The 14,345-nt window shown below is 41.9% G+C and overlaps 1 protein-coding gene across 1 annotated transcript in view; it reads right to left on the bottom strand.

The window, feature by feature from the left end:
- The window catches only part of LOC140849964 (lanC-like protein 2), a 202,945-nt gene that overhangs the window by 130,258 nt on the left and 58,342 nt on the right, over positions 1 to 14,345 (bottom strand). The window lies entirely within an intron of this gene.

Below are 14,345 nucleotides of genomic sequence, written 5' to 3'. Positions count from 1 at the left end.
CTCTGACCAAGGTAATAAACACCTATCCCGTTGTGGGGTTGGTACAAGACTGGACCCAAAGGCCACAGAGAGGCATGACACAGACACCTACACTGGCCAAGGGGGCACATATTTACAGTAGGTGGACCCCTCTTTAGCAGCACTTAAGTGGAGAACTCCAACGCTTACTGGGGCCAGTGGCCTATAGCAGTCTAAAGCACAATGAACTTGCTTTTGAGCCATTGGTAGCTGAGAGTCCTTATCAGGAGGAAAAAGCCCCCCTATACCTGAGGTTGCTTGGTACACAGATGACTATAGTCATGGGCAGCCCCCAAAGTAGAGGGCTGTGGCTTTCCATCCTAAGACTGAGATAGTATGAATGGAGAATGGAGAGGGGAATTCTGAGTTGCGGGCAGTATGACTTGTGATCACCCAGGAACCTTCTCTCATAGTTGTCTGCACTGACAGCTGGGCCATATATCAAGGCTTGACCCTGTGGCTACTGACATGGTATCATGCCACCTTGGATGGTCACCAGCCCCTTTAGGGGTAACAGTTGTGCAAGACCTATGGGCCTCTGGTCAGACTAAGACTGTTATGGTATATTGTGTGTCTGGCCATTTGCCTTTGGCATCCATGGGGAATGATGAAGCAGACACATTGGCCCAGGTGCACTGGCTACAAGGAAAGCCTGCCTCTGATGTGGCCCAATGGCTACACAAGCATTTGCTGCACGTGGAGCAAAAGACAATGTGGGCTGTAGTCCGTAGGTGGGGCTTGCCATTGACCTTTGAAGAAGTCAGCAGAGCCCAGAAGGAGTGCCTTGTGTGCTGTAAGAGGGACTTACACTGTTAGGGTCCGGGCTTACGAGGCTTCTCCAGAGAACAATCTACACAGGCATAGAGATGTAAATTCAAGCAAAGTCTTTATTCAGCCAGCTAGCTGGGGTCCAAGTGTCAGCCTGACGCAGCGGGTCTCAAGGACCCCAAGCACTCAAAGCCAAGGGTTTATATAGCATTTTCAAAACACTTAACTCATAGTAATTTTCCACAGCTACACATTATTCTTGCAAGACATACATCCTGGGGTTAGGCAGGAGCAAGATAAGACCACTCCTAAATTGTCAGGGAGGTTCTGCACGATAAGCTTGGTATGTAAGATTAGCTGACCAAGGTTAGCTGACTAAAGTCCACAGCTGCCCACCACCTGGTGTTCATGATTAACTTGTTTTTCAAGGCCTTACCCAGTTCCAGTTTTTCTTTCTAAGTCACATACTCAGAAAATGGCTTCTAGGCCTTTAAGATGGCTATGCTTATGCTAACCTATTTCTATTCTTTTTTTTTTTTTTTTTTTTTTTGAGAGGGCATCTCTCATATTTATTGATCAAATGGTTGTTAACAACAATAAAATTCAGTATAGGGGGGTCAATGCTCAATGTACAATCATTAATCCATCTCAAGCCTAATTCTCGTCAGTCTCCAATCTTCTGAAGCATAACGAACAAGTTCTTACATGGTGAACGAATTCTTACAGAGTGAATAAATTCTTACATGGTGAACAGTACAAGGGCAGTCATCACAGAAACTTTCGGTTTTGATCATGCAATATGACCTATAAACCATCAGGTCAAATATGAATATTCATTTGATTTTTGTACTTGATTTATATGTTGATCCCACATTTCTCCTATTATTATTATTATTTTTATTTTTAATAAAATGCTGAAGTGGTAGGTAGATGCAAGATAAAGGTAGAAAACATAGTTTAGTGCTGTAAGAAGGCAAATATAGATGATCAGATGATCAGGTGTGTGCCTATGGACTAAGTATTAATCCAGGCTAGACAAGGGCAGCAAGACATCCACGGATGCAGAAGATTTCTCTCAAAGCAGGGGGGGTGAGGTTCTGAGCCTCACCTCTGTTGATCCCCAAATTCTCACCTGATGGCCCCCCTGCGACTGTGCCTGTCTTAGGTTGTTCCTCCCTTGAGGAATCTTACCCGTCTCTGGCTAACCAGTCATCTTCCGGGGCCATACAGGGAAATGTAAAGTTGGTAAGTGAGAGAGAAGCCATATTGTTTGCAAAGGTTAGCTTTTTACTTCTTTGCAGATTTATGCCCTGTGGCTTCTATGCCCAGCACTTGTCTCGAGGTATCTTTACCACCTGGAGGAATTATGATACTCGGTAAATTCGATATGAGGCACGAATTCTATTTAAGGTTTGTAATTAGGAAGGAAGAAGAAAAGCTATAGATGTAGCATATGAAGGAAACTTGGGAGGATTGATTATTTCTTTGACATATCTTCTTGTATAGTACCTTAAGTATGTATAGGTTTTAAACTACTAACTAATTTGCACACACATATTAACATAATAGGAATACGGTGACATAAACAAAGCAAATCTATAATTACCAGCCATCTCCAGTGAAGCCAAGAAAACCATTTAGGCACCCTAGGCATTTGTGAAAATTTATCTATGATATGATGGATATTGTCCAACTGTACTTGAACCATCAGACAAATTAAAGCAGCCCATTTCTGGGATCTGTTCACATCCCATATATTCTTTTAACCATAGATAGTCTATAGTCATGAGATTTTGGGGTGCTACAACTTGCACCCCTCCCAACTCCTGGTTGAGTTCCAACAGTACAGATCCAGTCAAATTCGTTGTCTCACTGTATGCACATGCCAGCCTAGACATCTCCCTCCTCCTTCTTATGGCAAGTCCAGGAGACGGTGGGCTGGATGCAGCCACAACCGCAGCATCGTCCGGATCCCTGTGGAGGCTTTTTGATGATCATCCCCCGGCACGAGTCCTCCAGAGAGTGCTGATGCCGGAAGCTCCTCCTCATATCGTATCTTAGTTCATTTTCTGGGTATCCAAGCTAGGCCTTGATCTTCTGCGTAGAAACAAACAGACCCTTTGCAAACACTTTGACATGCCCTCTATACCACTGTGCAGAACTCATTGGAGGTCAGCACACAGTAACTGCTCTTTTTTTTTTTTTTTTTTAATTAAGAGAAAGGAATATTATCAGAAAAGAGTACCTCCATAGCTGATCATCTGACACCCTTTAAGTGATCAACATTAAGGATATTTAAAGCATGCGTTGATCTTTGATTTACCAATAGTTTTATCCTGTTAAGGAGTAATCCCCCTTTTCTTTCTTTCTTTCTCTTTTTTTTTTTTAATTTTTAATCTATATTTACATGAAGAATACTATGTTTACTATGCTCTCCCCTATATCAGGTCCCCCCTAAAAACCACATTACGGTTACTGTCCATCAGCTTAGCAAAATGTTGTAGAGTCACTACTTGTCCTCTCTGTGTTGTGCAGCCCACCCTCCCCTTTCTCCCTCCCCCCATGCATGCTAATCTTAATACCCCTTTCTTCTTCCCCCCCCTATCCCTCCCTGCCCACCCATCCTCCCCAGTTCCTTTCCCTTTGGTACCTGTTAGTCCATTTTTGGGTTCTGTAATTCTGCTGCTGTTTTGTTCCTTCAGTTTTTCCTTTGTTCCTATACTCCTCAGATGAGTGAAATCATTTGGTATTTCTCTTTCTCCGCTTGGCTTATTTCACTGAGCATAATACTCTCCAGCTCCATCCATGTTGCTGCAAATGGTTGGATTTTTCCACTTCTTATGGCTGAGTAGTATTCCATTGTGTATATGTACCACATCTTCTTTATCCATTCATCTACAGATGGACATTTAGGTTGCTTCCAATTCTTGGCTATTGTAAATAGTGCTGCGATAAACATAGGAGTGCATCTGTCTTTCTCAAACTTGATTGCTGCGTTCTTAGGGTAAATTCCTAGGAGTGGAATTCCTGGGTCAAATGGTAGGTCTGTTTTGAGCATTTTGATGCACCTCCATACTGCTTTCCACAATGGTTGAACTAATTTACATTCCCACCAGCAGTGTAGGAGGGTTCCCCTTTCTCCACAGCCTCGCCAACATTTGTTGTTGTTTGTCTTTTGGATGGCAGCTATCCTTACTGGTGTGAGGTGATACCTCATTGTAGTTTTAATTTGCATTTCTCTGATAATTAGCGATGTGGAGCATCTTTTCATGTGTCTCTTGGCCATCTGTATTTCTTTTTTGGAGAACTGTCTGTTCAGTTCCTCTGCCCATTTTTAATTGGGTTATTTGTTTTTTGTTTGTTGAGGCGTGTGAGCTCTTTATATATTCTGGACGTCAAGCCTTTATCAGATCTGTCATTTTCAAATATATTCTCCCATACTGTAGGGTTCCTTTTTGTTCTATTGATGGTGTCTTTCGCTGTACAGAAGCTTTTCAGCTTAATGTAGTCCCACTTGCTCATTTTTGCTGTTGTTTTCCTTGCCCGGGGAGATATGTTCAAGAAGAGATCACTCATGTTTATATCTAAGAGGTTTTTGCCTATGTTTTTTTCCAAGAGTTTAATGGTTTCGTGACCTACATTCAGGTCTTTGATCCATTTTGAGTTTACCTTTGTATATGGGGTTAGACAATGGTCCAGTTTCATTCTCCTACATGTAGCTGTCCAGTTTTGCCAGCACCATCTGTTGAAGAGACTGTCATTTTGCCATTGTATGTCCATGGCTCCTTTATCAAATATTAATTGACCATATATGTTTGGGTTAATTTCTGGGGTCTCTAATCTGTTCCACTGGTCTGTGGCTCTGTTCTTGTGCCAGTACCAAATTGTCTTGATTACTATGGCTTTGTAGTAGAGCTTGAAGTTGGGGAGTGAGATCCCCCCTACTTTATTCTTCTTTTTTAGGATTGCTTTGGCTATTCGGGGTCTTTGGTGTTTCCATATGAATTTTTGAATTATTTGTTCCAATTCATTGAAGAATGTTGCTGGTAATTTGAGAGGGATTGCATCAAATTTGTATATTGCTTTCGGCAGGATGGCCATTTTGACGATATTAATTCTTCCTAGCCATGAGCATGGGATGAGTTTCCATTTATTAGTGTCCCCTTTAATTTCTCTTAAGAGTGACTTGTAGTTTTCAGAGTATAAGTCTTTCACTTCCTTGGTTAGGTTTATTCCTAGGTATTTTATTCTTTTTGATGCAATGGTGAATGGAATTGTTTTCCTGATTTCTCTTTCTATTGATTCGTTGTTAGTGTATAGGAAAGCTACAGATTTCTGTGTGTTGATTTTGTATCCTGCAACTTTGCTGTATTCCGATATCAGTTCTAGTAGTTTTGGAGTGGAGTCTTTAGGGTTTTTTATGTACAGTATCATATCATCTGCAAATAGTGACAGTTTAACTTCTTCTTTACCAATCTGGATTCCTTGTATTTCTTTGTTTTGTCTGATTGCCGTGGCTAGGACCTCCAGTACTATGTTAAATAACAGTGGGGAGAGTGGGCATCCCTGTCTGGTTCCCGATCTCAGTGGAAATGCTTTCAGCTTCTCGCTGTTCAGTATAATGCTGGCTGTGGGTTTATCATATATGGCCTTTATTATGTTGAGGTACTTGCCCTCTATTCCCATTTTGCTGAGAGTTTTTATCATGAATGGATGTTGAATTTTGTCAAATGCTTTTTCAGCATCTATGGAGATGATCATGTGGTTTTTGTCTTTCTTTTTGTTGATGTGGTGGATGATGTTGATGGATTTTCGAATGTTGTACCATCCTTGCATCCCTGGGATGAACCCCACTTGGTCATGGTGTATGATCCTTTTGATATACTGTTGAATTCTGTTTGCTAATATTTTATTGAGTATTTTTGCATCTACATTCATCAGGGATATTGGTCTGTAATTTTCTTTTTTGGTGGGGTCTTTTCCTGGTTTTGGTATTAGGGTGATGTTGGCTTCATAGAATGAGTTTGGGAGTATTCCCTCTTCTTCTATTTTGTGGAACACTTTAAGGAGAATGGGTATTATGTCTTCTCTGTGTGTGTGATAAAATTCCTAGGTAAATCCGTCCGGCCCCGGGGTTTTGTTCTTGGGTAGTTTTTTGATTACCGTTTCAATTTCTTTGCTTGTAATTGGTTTGTTTAACTTTTGTGTTTCTTCCTTGGTCAGTCTTGGGAGGTTGTATTTTTCTAGGAAGTTGTCCATTTCTTCTAGGTTTTCCAGCTTGTTGGCATATAGGTTTTCTTAGTAGTCTTTAATAATTCTTTGTATTTCTGTGGAGTCTGTCGTGATTTTTCCATTCTCATTTCTGATTATGTTGATTTGTGTTGACTCTCTTTTTCTCTTAATAAGTTGGGCTAGAGGCTTATCTATTTTGTTTATTTTCTCAAAGAACCAGCTCTTGGTTTCGTTGATTTTTGCTATTGTTTTATTCTTCTCAATTTTGTTTATTTCTTCTCTGATCTTTATTATGTCCCTCCTTCTGCTGACTTTAGGCCTCATTTGTTCTTCTTTTTCCAGTTTTAATAGTTGTGATGTTAGACTATTCATTTGGGATTGTTCTTCCTTCTTCAAGTGTGCCTGGATTGCTATATACTTTCCTCTTAAGACTGCTTTCGCTGCATCCCACAGAAGTTGGGGCTTAGTGTTGTTGTTGTCATTTGTTTCTATATATTCCTTGATCTCTATTTTGATTTGTTCATTGATCCATTGATTATTTAGTAGCATGTTGTTAAGCCTCCATGTGTTTGTGAGCCTTTTTGTTTTCTTTGTAGAATTTATTTCTACTTTCATACCTTTGTGGTCTGAAAAATTGGTTGGTAGAATTTCAATATTGTGGAATTTACTGAGGCTCTTTTTGTGAGCTAGTATGTGGTCTATTCTGGAGAATGTTCCATGTGCACTTGAGAAGAATGTATATCCTGTTGCTTTTGGATGTAAAGTTCTATAGATGTCTATTAGGTCCATCTGTTCTAGTGTGTTGTTCAGTGCCTGTGTGTCTTTGCTTATTTTCTGCCCGGTGGATCTATCCTTTGGGGTGAGTGGTGTGTTGAAGTCTCCTACAATGAATGCATTGCAGTCTATTTCCCTCTTTAGTTCTGTTAGTATTTGCTTCACATATGCTGGTGCTCCTGTATTGGGTGCATGTATATTTAGAATGGTTATATCCTCTTGTTGGACTAAGCCCTTTATCATTATGTAGTGGCCTTCTTTATCTCTTATTACTTTCTTTGTTTTGAAGTCTATTTTGTCTGATATTAGTACTGCAACCCCTGCTTTCTTCTCACTGTTGTTTGCCTGAAATATGTTTTTCCATCCCTTGACTTTTAGTCTATGCTTATCTTTGGGTTTAAGGTGAGTTTCTTGTAAGCAGCATATAGATGGGTCTTGCTTTTTTATCCATTCTATTACTCTATGTCTTTTGATTGGTGCATTAAGTCCATTTACATTTAGGGTGACTATTGAAAGATATGTACTTATTGCCATTGCAGGCTTTAGATTCGTGGTTACCAAAGGTTCAAGGTTAGCTTCTTTAGTATCTTACTGCCTAACTTAGCTCGCTTATTGAGCTGTTATATACACTGTCTGGAGAGTCTTTTCTTCTCTCCCTACTTATTCCTCCTCCTCCATTCTTCATATGTTGTGTGTTTTGTTCTGTGCTCTTTTTAGGGGTGCTCCCATCTAGAGCAGTCCCTGTAGGATGCCCTGTAGAGGTGGTTTGTGGGAAGCAAATTCCCTCAGCTTTTGCTTGTCTGGGAATTGTTTGATCCCACCATCATATTTAAATGATAGTCGTGCTGGATACAGTATCCTTGGTTCAAGGCCCTTCTGTTTCATTGCATTAAGTATATCATGCCATTCTCTTCTGGCCTGTAGGGTTTCTGTTGAGAAGTCTGATGTTAGCCTGATTGGTTTTCCTTTATAGGTGACCTTTTTCTCTCTAGCTGCCTTTAAAACTCTTTCCTTGTCCTTGATCCTTGCCATTTTAATTATTATGTGTCTTGGTGTTGTCCTCCTTGGATCCTTTCTGTTGGGGGTTCTGTATAATTCCATGGTCTGTTCGATTATTTCCTCCCCCAGTTTGGGGAAGTTTTCAGCAATTATTTCTTCAAAGACACTTTCTATCCCTTTTCCTCTTTCTTCCTCTTCTGGTATCCCTATAATATGAATGTTTTTCCTTTTGTATTGGTCACATATTTCTCTTAGTGTTGTTTCATTCCTGGAGATCCTTTTATCTCTCTCTCTGTCAGCTTCTATACGTTCCTGTTCTCTGGCTTCTATTCCTTCAATGGCCTCTTGCATCTTATCCATTCTGCTTATAAATCCTTCCAGGGATTGTTTCACTTCTGTGATCTCTTTCCTGACATCTGTGATCTCCTTCCGGACTTCATCCCACTGCTCTTGCGTTTTTCTCTGCATCTCATCCCATTGTTCTTGCATTTTTTTCTGCATCTCTGTCAGCATGTTCATGATTTTTATTTTGAATTCTTTTTCAGGAAGACTAGTTAGGTCTGTCTCCTTCTCAGGTGTTGTCTCTGTGATCTTTGTCTGCCTGTAGTTTTGCCTTTTCATGGTGATAGAGATAGTTTGCAGAGCTGGTACAAGTGACCGCTGGAAGAGCTTCCCTTCTTGTTGGTTTGTAGCCTTTTCCTGGGAGAATAGCGACCTCTAGTGGCTTGTGCTGGGCAGCTGTGCGCAGACAGGGCTTCTGCTTCCTGCCCAGTTGCTTTGGGGTTTATCTCCGCTGTTGCTGTGGGCTTGGCCTGGCTGGGGCTGTTCCTCCAAAATGGTGGAGCCCCGTTGGAGGGGGAGCAGCCAGGAGACTATTTATCTCCGTAAGGGGCCTCTGTGCTCCCTGCTGCCCAGGGGGTTAGAGTGCCCAGAGATCCCCAGATTCCCTGCTTCTGGTCTAAGTGACCTGTCCTGCCCCTTTAAGATTTCCAAAAAGCACTCTCCAAACCAAAACAACAGCAGCAACAATGAGAGAGGGAACAGAAACAAAGAGAAAAAAAAAAAAGGAAAAAAAAGGAAAAAACAAGCGATTTTTTTTTTTTTTTTTTTTTTGTCCTCAGGTGCCGGTCCCAGGCACCCGCTCACTGGTCCTGCTGCCCTGTCTCCCTAGCACCAGGGTCCCTGTCCTTTCAAGGCTTCCAAAAAGCACCCACCCACCGGTCCCGCAGGGAAGGAACGCTCAATATTCTTTGTCCTCAGGCACTGGTCCCACGCACCCGCTCACCAGTCCCGCCGCCCTGCCTCCCTAGCACCGGGGTCCCTGTCCCTTCAAGGCTTCCAAAAAGCACTCGGCAAAAAGAGAGGAAAAAAAGGGGAAAAACGCGCGATTTCTTCCGTCCTCAGGTGCTGGTCTCAGGCACCCACCCACCGGTCCCACAGGGAAAAATGCGGGATATTCTTTGTCCTCAGGTGCCGGTCCCAGGCACCCGCTCACCAGTCCCGCCGCCCTGCCTCCCTAGCACCGGGGTCCCTGTCCCTTTTAGGCTTCCAAAAAGCACTCGCAGAAAAGAGAAAAAAAAAGGGGGAAAACGCGCGATTTCCTCTGTCCTCAAGTGCCGGTCTCAGGCACCCGCCCACCGGTCCCGCAGGGAAAAACGGGGGATATTCTTTGTCCTCAGGCGCCGGTCCCAGCCACCCGCTCACCAGTCCCGCCACCGTGCCTCCCTAGCACTGGGGTCCCCGTCCCTTCAAGGCTTCCAAAAAGCGCTCGCCAAAAAGAGAAAAAGAAAAAAAGGGGAAAAACGCGCGACCTCCTCCGTCCTCAGGCACCGGTCTCAGGCACCCGCCCCTAGGTCTCGCAGGGAGAAACGCGGGATATTCTTTGTCCTCTGGCGCCATTCCCAGGCACCTCCTCACCGGTCCCGCCACCCTGCCTCCCCAGCAACGGGGGCCCGTCCCTCTAAGGCTTCCAAAAAGCGCTCGCCAAAAAAAAAAAAAAAAAAAAACCGCTCCGGTTTCTCTCCACCCGCCGGGAGCCGGGGGGAGAGGCGCTCGGGTCCCGCCGGGCTGGGGCTTGTATCTTACCCCCTTCACAAGGCGCTGGGTTCTTGCAGGTGTGGATGTGGTCTGGATGTTGTCCTGTGTCCTGTGGTCTCTATTTTAGGAAGATTTTTCTTTGTTATATTTTCATAGCTCTATGTGTTTTTGGGAGGAGATTTCCACTGCTCTACTCACGCCGCCATCTTGGCTCCCTCCTAACCTATTTCTATTCTTACTACACCGAGTCCCACAGCAACATGGGACAATAGTAAGGGGACCAGTACTTCTTGTCAGGTGGCAAATAGAGTATATGGGGCCTCTGCCCATATCAGAAGGATATTGGTATGCCATGATTTGTGTGTACAAGTCTACTGGACTTGGTTTCTTTTCCTGCATGTTGTACAGATAAGCAAACCACCAAGAGGGGGCTGGATCATCTGTTTGCAGCCTATGGCCAGATGGAGGTGATTGACAGCGATCAAGGCACCCACTTTACTGGACATGCATTACAAGAATGGGTGCAGCAATTAGGAATAAAGTGGAAATTTCATGTACCATATAATCCTACTGGGGCAGGCATGATAGAGAGACACAACGGTTTGTTGAAACCTGGCCTGAAGTCAGACAGCAATAGCCTATGGGATTGGTCGGTTCCCCTATGGACAGTGCTGTGGAATTTGAATGAGAAGCCATGTAAAGGAGCTTTGAGCCCTGTGGATATGCTCACATACCTTGCTGCCTCTCCTATACAATTGTACTGTAGGATCTGAAGAATCAAAAGTTAGCATAAGTACAGCCATCTTAAGGCCTAAATACCACCCCCTAACCCAGAAGAAGGAAAATCATTAGAATCTTGAAAAACAAGTTAGTTAGCCTGTGTCAATTGTAGTGACCTTTAGTTAGCCAACCGTAAATCAGTTAATCATACATGCCTAGCTTATCTTGCTAGAACCACCCTAGACATTCCAAAGGTGATCTTGTAGGACCCCAACCTCCCTGAGAAATAAGTTAGCCTAAGAGTAGCCATCTTGAAGCCCAAAAAGCCATTCTGATATATGACTCAGAGGGAACAACTGAAACCAGGTAACTCCTCTGGAAAAACAAGTTAATCAATCATGACTGCTGGCAGCGCTAACCTCTCGGTTAGTTAATCATAAATGCCGACCCTACCTTGCTACACCCCCCCAGGACGTGGCACTAACCCAGAAATCGTAGGTTTGAAAAATTACTGCCTTTGTAGTATTGTTATCTTGCTATGTAGTATTGTTATCTTGTTATTACAAAACAATCTGTAACCATGGTAATCCTCTAGGGCTGAATGCCTCAGAAAATCCTATATAACCACTTAGTTGTAAGTGCTCAGGGTCCTCGTTGAGACCCGCTGCGACGGGCCGACTTGGACCCCAACTAGTTGGCTTCTGAATAAATTCCTCTTGCTTGTTGCATCAAGAAACGTCTTTGGTGAGTGATTTGGGGCGGCGCCTTCCTCAGGGGAATCCAACATTTGGGGGCTCGTCCGGGATCATGCTTTCACCCCGCTTCACTCCCGAAGTCGCTCTTGGAGGAAGAGGTAAGATTAGTGGCGCCTTGAGTTGTCTGTGTTCTGTCTTCTGTTTTTCAGTGAGACCGGTCAGAATTCTGAAAAGGGGTACCCACTGTCTGGCAGCTGTCCCGATCCCGTAAAGGGGTCGAGACTGCGGTCGGTAGACGTACTAGGAGCACCGCAGGCTGCAACCCTGGGGGACGCCTCGGGGAGGTTGGGAGGCCAGGGACGCCTGGTAGCCTCCAGTCTGTTTTTCCGGCAAGGTGAATCTGATGAGATAGGGTTGATTTTCAGGCGCCAGGAATATCAACCCTCTGATTCCTTTCGGTTTCTGTTTGAAAATCTGAGAAAAAACAAAAAGCGGCCGCTGTGTGTCTAATCTGTGTGTGTCTCTGTTTTTTGTGTCTTTCATGTGCCTAATAATTGTTATACTGACAATGGGACAGACTCAGACAACCCCCTAAGTGTGTAAATGAATATATCTTTCTACCTCTGGATGGTATTAATGAAATTGATTTAAAGACAAGCGCTTGTGAAAATTGAGTGTTCTAAAACTTCCAGAAAACCTGATAAAAAAGTGTTAAGCATTAATGCTAATTTGAGTTTGCCTGAGGCGGGCATGTCCTGGTAGTTGTCGGCTGCCTGAGTTTACCTAGAGTCATTTGAGTCATGTTATCTGCTAAATCTTTTAAGAATAGAATGCTTAGAAGCTTGGCTTTGTCTAGTGTTCAGTGGGGGTCTTGTGAGTAGACTAGCATAGTTGTTGCAGGTAGGTGAACTGGATAAGTGTGGCAAGTGAACACCTTTTTAACTGTGTGTTGCAGTGTGTATGCCTACCTGCAGCCTGAGAATCTTTGTAGTAACTTAAGGCCTTAGAGTTTTGTTAAGTTGAGAAGATGTGCTCTGTGTTTGCTGGGAGATTGTGCTGTGAAGCTCATGGTTGCAGAAATTGTAGAATGTGTTCGTAAGTTTGTCAGTCTAGGAAATGTTGGTTTGACAGTTTGCAGTGTCCTGCTTCTCAGTGTTCACTGGAGCTTGAAGTTTCTAATAGTTTTGAGTTCTGGTTAGAACTGCTTAAAGTGATAGGGCATTTCTCTATGCTGGAAGATGTATGTTTTAATGAGAGAAAGTGTAAAGAATGGAAATTCGTTTTGTTGAAAGTAAAAGAAAGTAACTTTGTTCTAAAGTACAGCTATTTATTTAAAGAGAGACAAAGAGAGAAAACAGCCTGGTGCCTTTTGTTGTGGAAGATCCGCTCAGCCTGTTGCTTTGGGGGGAGGGTTAAGATGTTTAGAGATAAAGTGAGATAAACCCAGTCAAGCCGCAGGCAAGCCTAGGCATAATTCTCACCGGCTTATGTGCTTGGGACCATGGGGCAAATGAAGAATAAATTACTATATTCTTACAGATATAGTCGTGCCTAGTGAAATTAAAGCAAGTGAGTCTTGATATCAAGTGCACAGCAAAATTAAAATCTCGTTTCCAGTTAAACAGTTTTCTTTAACTGTTAGTCTGCTCTTAATGTTGAAAGATCACAGCAGTTTCTCATGCTTAAAGTCTCAGTGAGTTGCCATGAAATCGTAATGTTAAAGGGACTAAAAGCTAAAGTTTGTTAACAACTGTATAACCTTTATTTGCCTTTGAAATATTTTGTTATTAAAAATGATTGCATGGCCTGAAAAATTGAATTCCTAAGCAGAATAGTAACAAAGTTTTTTTCAGCTGATTAAATGCACTTAGTTAACAAACCAAAATTTATTAAACTGTAGAATCTGGACAAGATTATGTTTCTCCCAGAAAAACAGGTTTCACTGTAAAGGTTTAGATAGACGAACGTGTGACCACTTTTGAGAAAAGTTGTAATAGATTTTTTTGAGAACCACCAGGTCTTCTTGTTTAATTTATATGCTGTATGTTTAAAAAAAAAAAAAACATGGGGGACTCTCCATATTTTTTAATGCAAATAATCTTAGAGCTTTTAATAGAATTTGCATAGCAGCTTATATCTACTATTAAAAAGTAAAACATTCTTGAAGCTTTCAGGGAAGACCTGTAAACTTAAGCACTTTCTCTGCTTTTTTGTATCTGGTCTTAGACACTTATGCTGAGTTATGTTCTTATTATTTTCACTGTTTGTAAGCTATTGATTGTAAGCCAAAGGTCATCATTTCTCAGTCCCTAAATGAAGAAGTAAAATGCCTGATCTCTTTCATCTCAAATCATATTTCTGGTCATATCTGAATATCTGTGTGAAAGAAAGAGACATTTAAATTTGAGATTCTGCTTAAACTTTTAAGTTGAATTTGACTATAGCCATATTCATTCTTTGTATGTATCTCTAACAAGTCTTTTGTATGCCTGGTGATATTATACTCTGCCTTGAGTTTAGACAGTTCTTTCAGCTAAATATGAATTCTTATTGTAGCTTTTTTCCCCTCCTGAAGATGAAAGCAGAAGAATCTACCATCTGCTACCATTCTCTCAAGAATGCTTAGTAACCTAGAATTAGTTTGACTTTCTGTATGTTGTCTTTAAAAATTGACAGCAGCAGTCTCCCCTGCTGCCCCACTTTTTAAGATATCTTGTTTACTGTGCTGAGTATATAGACAATAAATGTGTAATGATAGTTCTAAAAAAATTAAATGCAAAAAGGTGCTTTTACCTCTAGTTAACTCTGATATTTTCCAGAGGGCCCCTGGAACATGTCAGAAGAATTTTTTCTCACTAGAGAAAGTATTTGACTAATTTGGCTTATTTATCTGATATATATATATTTATTTACCAGGAAAGCACTGTCAAAGAGAATGATGCTAAACTTTGTTACTGAATGTTTTGTATTACAGAAATATCAGAATTTCCTTATGTCAACTGTTTTACAGTAAGCTCTCATCAGATCTTTAACCATTGTCATTTGTAAGTCTTTTATCATTTATAGTATTATCCCTAAACTGGTAAAGAACTAGATTTCAGC

This window comes from Manis javanica, chromosome 6 (genome assembly GCF_040802235.1).
Source record: "Manis javanica isolate MJ-LG chromosome 6, MJ_LKY, whole genome shotgun sequence".
Taxonomy (NCBI): domain Eukaryota; kingdom Metazoa; phylum Chordata; class Mammalia; order Pholidota; family Manidae; genus Manis; species Manis javanica.
Note: the sequence above shows the minus strand (reverse complement) of the source record. Positions and strands in the feature narration are given on the sequence as shown.